Genomic DNA, 8011 nt, shown 5'->3' with positions numbered 1-8011 from the left:
GCTTTGTAGTATAAGGTTAGTTGATTAGAGAAAAAAGAGGATACAAATAAGGATTGCTGTAGATTTTATATCGGGATGTCTTCTAGTATGTTTTTTTAAAGCAAATAAATTAGTCTTGGCTATTAAATAATGGCTCTTTAGATCCCACTCCATACAGAAACTGAGCCATATGCCTTATCCTATCAATAATTATAATGATTAAACATGTGAATACCTAACAGATAATAGATTTCCCTATAGATATCTCAGATACAATGTGTCCAAAATTGAACTTGTCCAAAACCTATATCCAAACCTAACTCAGTAGCATGTAAAGTGGTTAAGAGCATGAACTCTAGAGATGAACTTACTGAATTTGTAGCTTGCCTACATTACTTAATATTTGAATGACCTTGGGAATATTTCTGAATCTATCCATGCTTCAATTTTATTTGTATAAGGGAAATTATACAAGTACCTACTGGAGATAATTGTTCTGATGATTAAATGACAATGTTTCTAAAGCACTTAAAACAGTATCTGATGCCTACTAATAATAAATGTATTAAATGAATAAAACAAATCTTCATCCTCTCTCTCACCCTCAATCTTGCCTTCTTCTACTGATGACCACCTCAGTGAATGAAACTATCATGTATTCTAGAGCCTTTATTTCTTCTCCATCATTTCTCACCTTCAATTGGCTACCATGTACTATTAATTATGTGTCCCCAATATTATCTTCTACCCTCTGAAACTGTCAGAATTAATCATTTCTGTGCTGGACACTAGGAATACAGAAATAAAAAGGTAGGCAAGAACCTTTCTTCTCATGAAATCTGTGGTTTAAAGGAATAAGACAGTCATTGGACAATTAATTACAAATGTCAGGTTTTCTTCCAGGAAATATGGCTATAAAGATGGTTACCTGGTCTCTTGAGGAGGCCACAGTGTACAAGAGAAACTGACACATAAAGAGAAATTTCAAATTACAATTGTGTGATCAGTGCTCTAATGGAAGGATTTCCAAAAGGCAGTGGGAGTTCAGCAGTCTATATAAACAAATCTTCCTGAATGGGAAGTCTGGTAGATCTTCCTAGAGGAGATAATATTTTTTTGAGTCTGGAAGGAAATTATGGAGTTTATCACATGGCAGAGGAAGCGAAGACCATTTTGGGGGTAAGAAATAGTATGAGCAAATGCATTTAGTCATAAAAAGCATTGTTTTAAATAGATTTATGGTAAATTCCATGGATTTGGAACATAGAGCTAGAAGGAGATGGCAGAAGGAGGTGAGGTAAGTTGGGATTTGATGGTGAAGATCTTTCTGATGGGCTAAGGAGTTTGGCCTTAATCCTCAGGAACTGTACACTGCAATAAGATTCTGACCAGAAGGATGAGGTAGTTCTACCAGGATGTTTCATCGATGAAACAAAATTATTCTGTTTGTAAAACTGCAACATTTCCTAGAAATTTTAATCTAATTAAGTGCTTATAAAATCCCTGAAACTACTAAATTGGGCATATGAACTTATATTGTAAACTCTTCAGGTTTTGTGAAAAAGAAAATCAAGAGCGAGGCCAAAAAACAGCAATAAATTAATCTGCTCCTTTTCCTCTGTTCCTGTTGACTCTCATAGTATTTGTTCTTTCCTTAAATGTTTCTAATTTTTCATTTTATTGTTTTTCAGTTTTACTGTGTATAATTATTGACTTTCTTTCCTTCCCATTCTCAGGCTTCAGATCTCATCAAGTCATTCCCTAATTCTTCCCCAGAAGTCATAATATCATAACAGATTTTACCATCAGTAAAAGATAACATGTGCTTAAATCTTAAACCTGGCAGCCATCCGTGATATCTCCCTCTCCCTCATTCCTCATTGGCAGGTCATGTCAATTCTGCCTCCAAAGTTAACATGCTTCCAAGCTACACAAGCTTTCAAGACTACTTCAAAAAGTAGCTCATACAATGCTGCATCCTGTAGATGCTATTGTATTTCTTTAATTTGTCTGGTAAACAAATGGAAAATTTTCCAATTTTAAGCTTCCCTAAATGAAATTTTATTACACTGTTCTTACACCAATTTTATCCAAACCCAACTCCCAAACATCCACTGCAAGCACCATGGGAATCAATAGCCTTCAGAGATCCTAACCAGATCTGTGACTCTATAAATTATTTCTTAGTCATGCTGAAGCATATAAGAACTTCGCAAACTGTATCCTTTTCCCCTCAACCACAGAAACCAATTCCTTCACCTAGATTTATGGTGGATGAATCAAAAGAGTGATTTTTTTTAGCTTCAAGGGGCTCAGAGAAAGTTTTATTACTTGCTATGACCTTTACCATCTGTTTAATCTTGCAAAACTTTATCTTGAATTTCCAGTATTTTCCCTGTACCTTCCAGTTCGAAAAAAAAAAAAAAAAACTAAGCATCCTTCCATTGGTACTTGGCAGGAAGGGGTTATAGTCAAAAAAAGGAGAAAATGGATGACATTACAGGAAAGAAAATTTACAATAAGCATCATGCAAAACTTCCTGGCAGTGAAGTCTATTAGCTATGGAGCTGGAAACTGTTATAAGTACTACCCCTAGCGATAGTGGCTGAGGTCTAGAGATAAAAAAAAAAAAAAAAAAAGATATAAATATTATTCGAAACAAACCCTTTTAGATAGTCATTAACCCATTTGCTTCACAGGATCTTTTTATCTCAAATGTATGAATAAACTATAACATCATCAAGAAAACTGAGCTTAGTACTTAGGATTCAAGCTGCCCACCTTAGAAAGAGTATCTACGACACACTAAAAATTATCTTGGTAGTAAAAATTCTCCCAAAAGCCACAAAGTTTTGGAACTAAAAAAAATCTATCTACCTTAGAGTTTCTAGTTTACCCTGTCATTTTCTATATGAGGAAACTGAGGCCTAAAAAATGGAAGAGACTTCTCATTGGAATACAGACAACTGGCAGAGATAAACCCTAGGCCCTGCCAGTTGTCTGTCCCTTTTCTCTACTTACTGGCTTACTAAATTATACCATGTCCACGTAGACACATAATTGTACAATTAATGAGAACATTTTCTTTCTATTTGTTAGATTTACAGAAATTGAAATTATTGCAAAAAAAAACCCAAACAATAAAACAGGAAAGGAATCACAATCTCTGTATACCTTTTCTTCGTTATACTTTGAATAATAATCCCCTTTTCCTTTTATTCCAAGGCCCTATTTACAATTGATTGATTGTTGAGAGGTTTTTTTTTTTTAACTCAATCTTGCTTTGCTTTATTTCATCCTTGATTGCATTCTGCTTCTCTCCAGCAGCCACTTCTTAACTGCTACCATTTTGTAAGCTTCCCTGCTGCTCTAAGTCTACCATTATGACTGATTAATTTCATTAGCACAATGATGCACTTAAGCAGGACTAACTCATTTCTTTTGTTTTGTTAATCTGGAATGCACGTTACGGACAGAATATTTGTATGAGGAGATGCCAGATGGGAAGAGAAAAATATAAGGATTTTTCCTTGCATTTCTTTAAGTAAAATGTTCGAGACCTTCAGGGTCCCTTAGGAACCAAGCTAAGATGTTCATCTATACCATCAGAATCCTATTTTTTTTGCAAGTGATTTGCTTATCCTGGCACTTGGGAATATGGCTTCCAATCTCTCATTTGTCAAGTGAAGAGGAGAGCGAAAGGGTGCTAACACTTATTTAACATCTCCTAAGTACCAGGCACTATCCTACTAGCCCTTTTATTATCATATTAAGTGCCAGCTTCACAATGACAAATCTTTTGCCTCTCAGAAAAGCTTTTTAACTAGGACGTACAGTTCTCTGAAATCATGTTGTGTTCCAGTCCCTAGCTTCTACTCTTGCAAGTTAAGAAATCCAACTAAAATATGAGCAAAGGAAAAGAGATAAAAACCTAAGATTTAGAAATGAGAGCACTAACCTGTCCCCAAGTAAAGTGGACATAAATGAAAAATTTATAATTGCTTTATGAAAATTTTGTACACTTTTCAGAAATATGATATAGCAGAAATATGATATGAAACACTCTAGTTAAAGATCTGGGTTCTAGTCAGAACTCTGTCAATGACTGGCCTAGCGATGTTGGGTAAGGCTCTTCCTCTCTTTGGGGCTATTTCCCCATATGAAAAAAAAAACTGCACTGCAGAATTCTTTTAAGAGACAAAGGGCAGAGACTGTGGAGTTATGACTAGGGGAAAGGTTATGTCTATGAAAGCCTATGAAGATAGCAATCCCTCTGCTTCGATCAAGACATCACTTTTTGTATATCTTTTAGATAGTGGGGTTCCAAGAAATATTTCAATGTTAACAAAGATTTGTAAATCATTTGTTTGGATGATGTCTAGTGTCCTTTTCAGCTATGAGTCCTGTGGGTCTGTGATTTTGAAAATCCAGCTGTTGGTTGATTAGCCCTTGAGGCTGCAAAAGGGAGCTAAGATTACAGAATATTTGCCTTCACTTCCAACTCCATTTGTTTTCACTCTTCTGCTACTGAAGACCATTTTAAATACACTTGCCTTGTCCCTGTTTATTTCATAAAAGTATATCATAAACTATTATTGTTTGATTATTTCATCTTTGTTTTACTGAAGAATAATCAGATGGTTTGGGGGAAGCTATATGCTTTTTTAAGTAGAGGTACCAAAAAAAAAAAATCCAACTATTGCTAAAATTGTCTGGAGAGAGTCAACAAACATTCCAGACAGTAAGTCCTGGGTTGAAAGAATGGACTCTGATATATGGACTTACCAACAGAGTGCCAAATTCAGCATCTCCTTGACCATTATATTCCTATGTGGATCCTAGGTATCTCTCTGAGATGTCCTTCATATTTTACGATACAGCAAGCAAGAACAGAGCTTCATTTAGTGTTATCCTCATAGCCCAAACTTGATCAGAAAAATGTGGGTTTGGAGTGTGTTTACTCAACAACCTCCAGGTTTTTCCAGCCTCTCCAGACACAGAGTGCTCCAGGGTCGGCTTTCAATGGACAGGCTACCATTCCCACAAGAACTAAACTGTTCCTCTTTGGGCTAGGAGAACCAGTTAGCAGTTCTGGTGTTTCTTCATCAAGCCTGAGTGCAAAATTATTTTAAGACAATCCCTGTTGAAAGTGTGGTTTTTGGTGCCTCTTTTCCCAATCCTTAAAAGATGTAATATACGTTTTTTTAAATTTTTTTTTGTTTGTTTTTCAATTATTGTTGGCATACAATATTACATTAGTTTCAGGTTGCAACATAGTGATTAAACAGCTATATAACTCACAAAGTGATCACCCCAATAAACACAGTACTCCTCTGATACCGTACGTAATTATTACAATATTATTGACTATATTCCTTATGCTGGCCTTTTATCTCCAAGACTATTTTATAACTACCATTTTATACTTCTTAATCCCTTCCCCCTTTTCTCACCTAACCTTCCAAATCCCCTCCCATCTGGTAACTCTCAAAATGTTCTCTGTATCTATGAGTTTGTTTCTTTTTTGTTGTTATTTTGTTCTTTAGATTCCACATTGCATGAAATCATATGGCATTTATCTATCTCTAACTGTCTTATTCCACTCAGCATAATACCCTCAAAGTCCATCATGAAATATCTTTTTCCATCCCTTTACTTTCTATGTATCTGTCTTTTAATATGAAATGAGTCTCTTGTAAGCAGCATAAATAAAGGTCTTGTTTTCTTATCCTTTCAGCCACACTATCCTTTTATTGGACCATTTAATTTTTTTCATTTGAAGTACTTATTGATAGATAACTACAGTTCTTCACTATTCTTATGACTATCGCGTGGATTTTGGTGCTTTTGAAACAGCTGAGTTTTCTTAAAATAAACAAAGATTTCAGTGGAATTTCCCAAGCCATCAACTTTAGTTTTTAATGCCTTTGTTATTTAATCTATCTTGAGAAACATTTAGTCTTCCTTATTATAAATAGCACTATAACATCAACATTAAATAAAATCTTGAGAAAAAAGAAAAATGTTATTTATCTATTCCCTTTCTCAGGTTCACTTTTCATTTTGTACATTCTTTTCCAATTGATATACACAAACACTTTTATAATTATTTTAACCAGAGTATGGATATGATTTTTTATTCTTCTATATTTACTAAATGTTATATCACATAATACTTTACCTTTCTTCGTTTTTTTTACAGTTTTACTGATATATTATTAAAATGCAATAAATTGTACATGTTTAAAGTATATAAATTGATATTATTTTGGTACTTGTTTTCTAAACATCTTGTTTTCTAAACATTTTTTTTCCATTAGTGCTTTTTTCTTTGAAATTTTTTAGTGTACCATTTTTAAATTCCATTCTTGTTTCATTTCATATATTTTGAGTTATTTTTTAGTGATTGCAGCAGTATTACAATGAACATCTTAACTTAAAACAATCTACTTCTATAATGCCCTCAAAGTCCATCATGAAATATTTTTTCCATCCCTTTACTTTCAGTGTATGTGTCTTTTAATCTGAAATGAGTCTCTTGTAAGTATCATACATAAAGGTCTTATTTTCTTATTCATTCAGCCACCTTATCTTTTTATTGGAGCATTTAATTAAATAGCATACAAAACTTCTCTCCAATATAGCTCCCTTCCTTCCCTCTCATTTATATCATTCTTATGGTTCACATTACATCTTTCTACATTATTTACCTATCAAACTAGATTTGTATTTACTGCTTTATGTAGTCTTTTAAATCAAATAGAAAAAAAGTTAAAATCAAAAATACATTTTTATTGTTTTTTTTATAATTATTTACATAGAAACCTTTATCAACTCTCTTTATGTGGACTCAATTTATTGTCTAGTGAAGGATAGTTTTGCTGGATATAGAATTCTTGGTTGATGACCATTTCTTTCAGCACTCTGAATATATCATTTTACTGCTTTCTGGCCTCCATGGTTTCCGATGAGAAATTATGTGTTTAATTTTATTAAAGATCGCTTATGTGAGTTGAGTCATTTATCTCTTGCTGTTTTCAAAATTCTCTTTATCTTTCAACAAGTTGACTATGATTTATCTTTTAGAGTTTATATTTGGAGTTCATTGAGTTCTTGGATGTATAGATTAATGTGTTTTATCCAATTAGGAAGTTTTTAATCATTGTTTCTTTGAACATTCTGTTGTCCTTTTTTCTCTCCTCTTATGGGACTCCGCTTATGTGTATGGTGGCATACTTGATGGTTTCCCACAGGTTGCTGATGCCTTGTTCAATTTTCTTAACTTTATAAGCCAACCTTGCTGGAACTTTATCCGGAATTCTAGCCTCCAAAACTGTGAGAAATAAATTTCTGTTTAAGCCACCCAATCTATGGTAATTTGTAATGGTAGCTCAAGCTGACTCCTCAGCCTTTAATTGTTTCCTCACTAATATACACTGATCAGTACTTTGCTGAATACTTGAGGAGGACTCTCTGCAGATATCCAGGGTTCTGTCCTTGTATAACTCACTCTTCTCTTAAGTTGAGAAAGCCAGCTGCCTTGGGCTCCCTGAACTCTTATTTCTGTTTTCTTGACTCAAGTTTGCTGGGCTCTGCCTGAGTTTCCCTTTTATGCTCTATGGCCTAGAATCTCAACACTGTTATCTGGAGTTATTTTAAAACTCATCTTTTTTGTTTCTTATCTCTATCACTGTCCTTCATTGCCTGATGTTTCCAGTGTTTTGAATACTATTTTAAAAATATATTTGCCTGGATTTTTTTTGTTTTTTTGTTTTTTGTTTGTTTGCTTATTTGTTTTTGTTTTTTGTTTTGTTTTGTTTTGGTTTGGTTGTTTCATGTGAGCAGGTGAATCTGGTCCTTGTTATTTTAGCTTGGCTGGAAGAAACATCTTATTTCCTCTGAAGTTTTGATCGACATTTAAATTTCACATTCATTCGATCTTATTAACAAATAATAGAGGGAAAAACCCCCATATTTGCAAAACAACTTTTCCAAACTCTCTATTTCTTTCTAGGTCTTTACAACTTGGACA

The sequence above is a fragment of the Pteropus alecto genome, unplaced genomic scaffold (genome assembly GCF_000325575.1).
Source record: "Pteropus alecto unplaced genomic scaffold, ASM32557v1 scaffold139, whole genome shotgun sequence".
Taxonomy (NCBI): Eukaryota; Metazoa; Chordata; class Mammalia; order Chiroptera; family Pteropodidae; genus Pteropus; species Pteropus alecto.
This window is presented reverse-complemented; position numbering follows the sequence as displayed.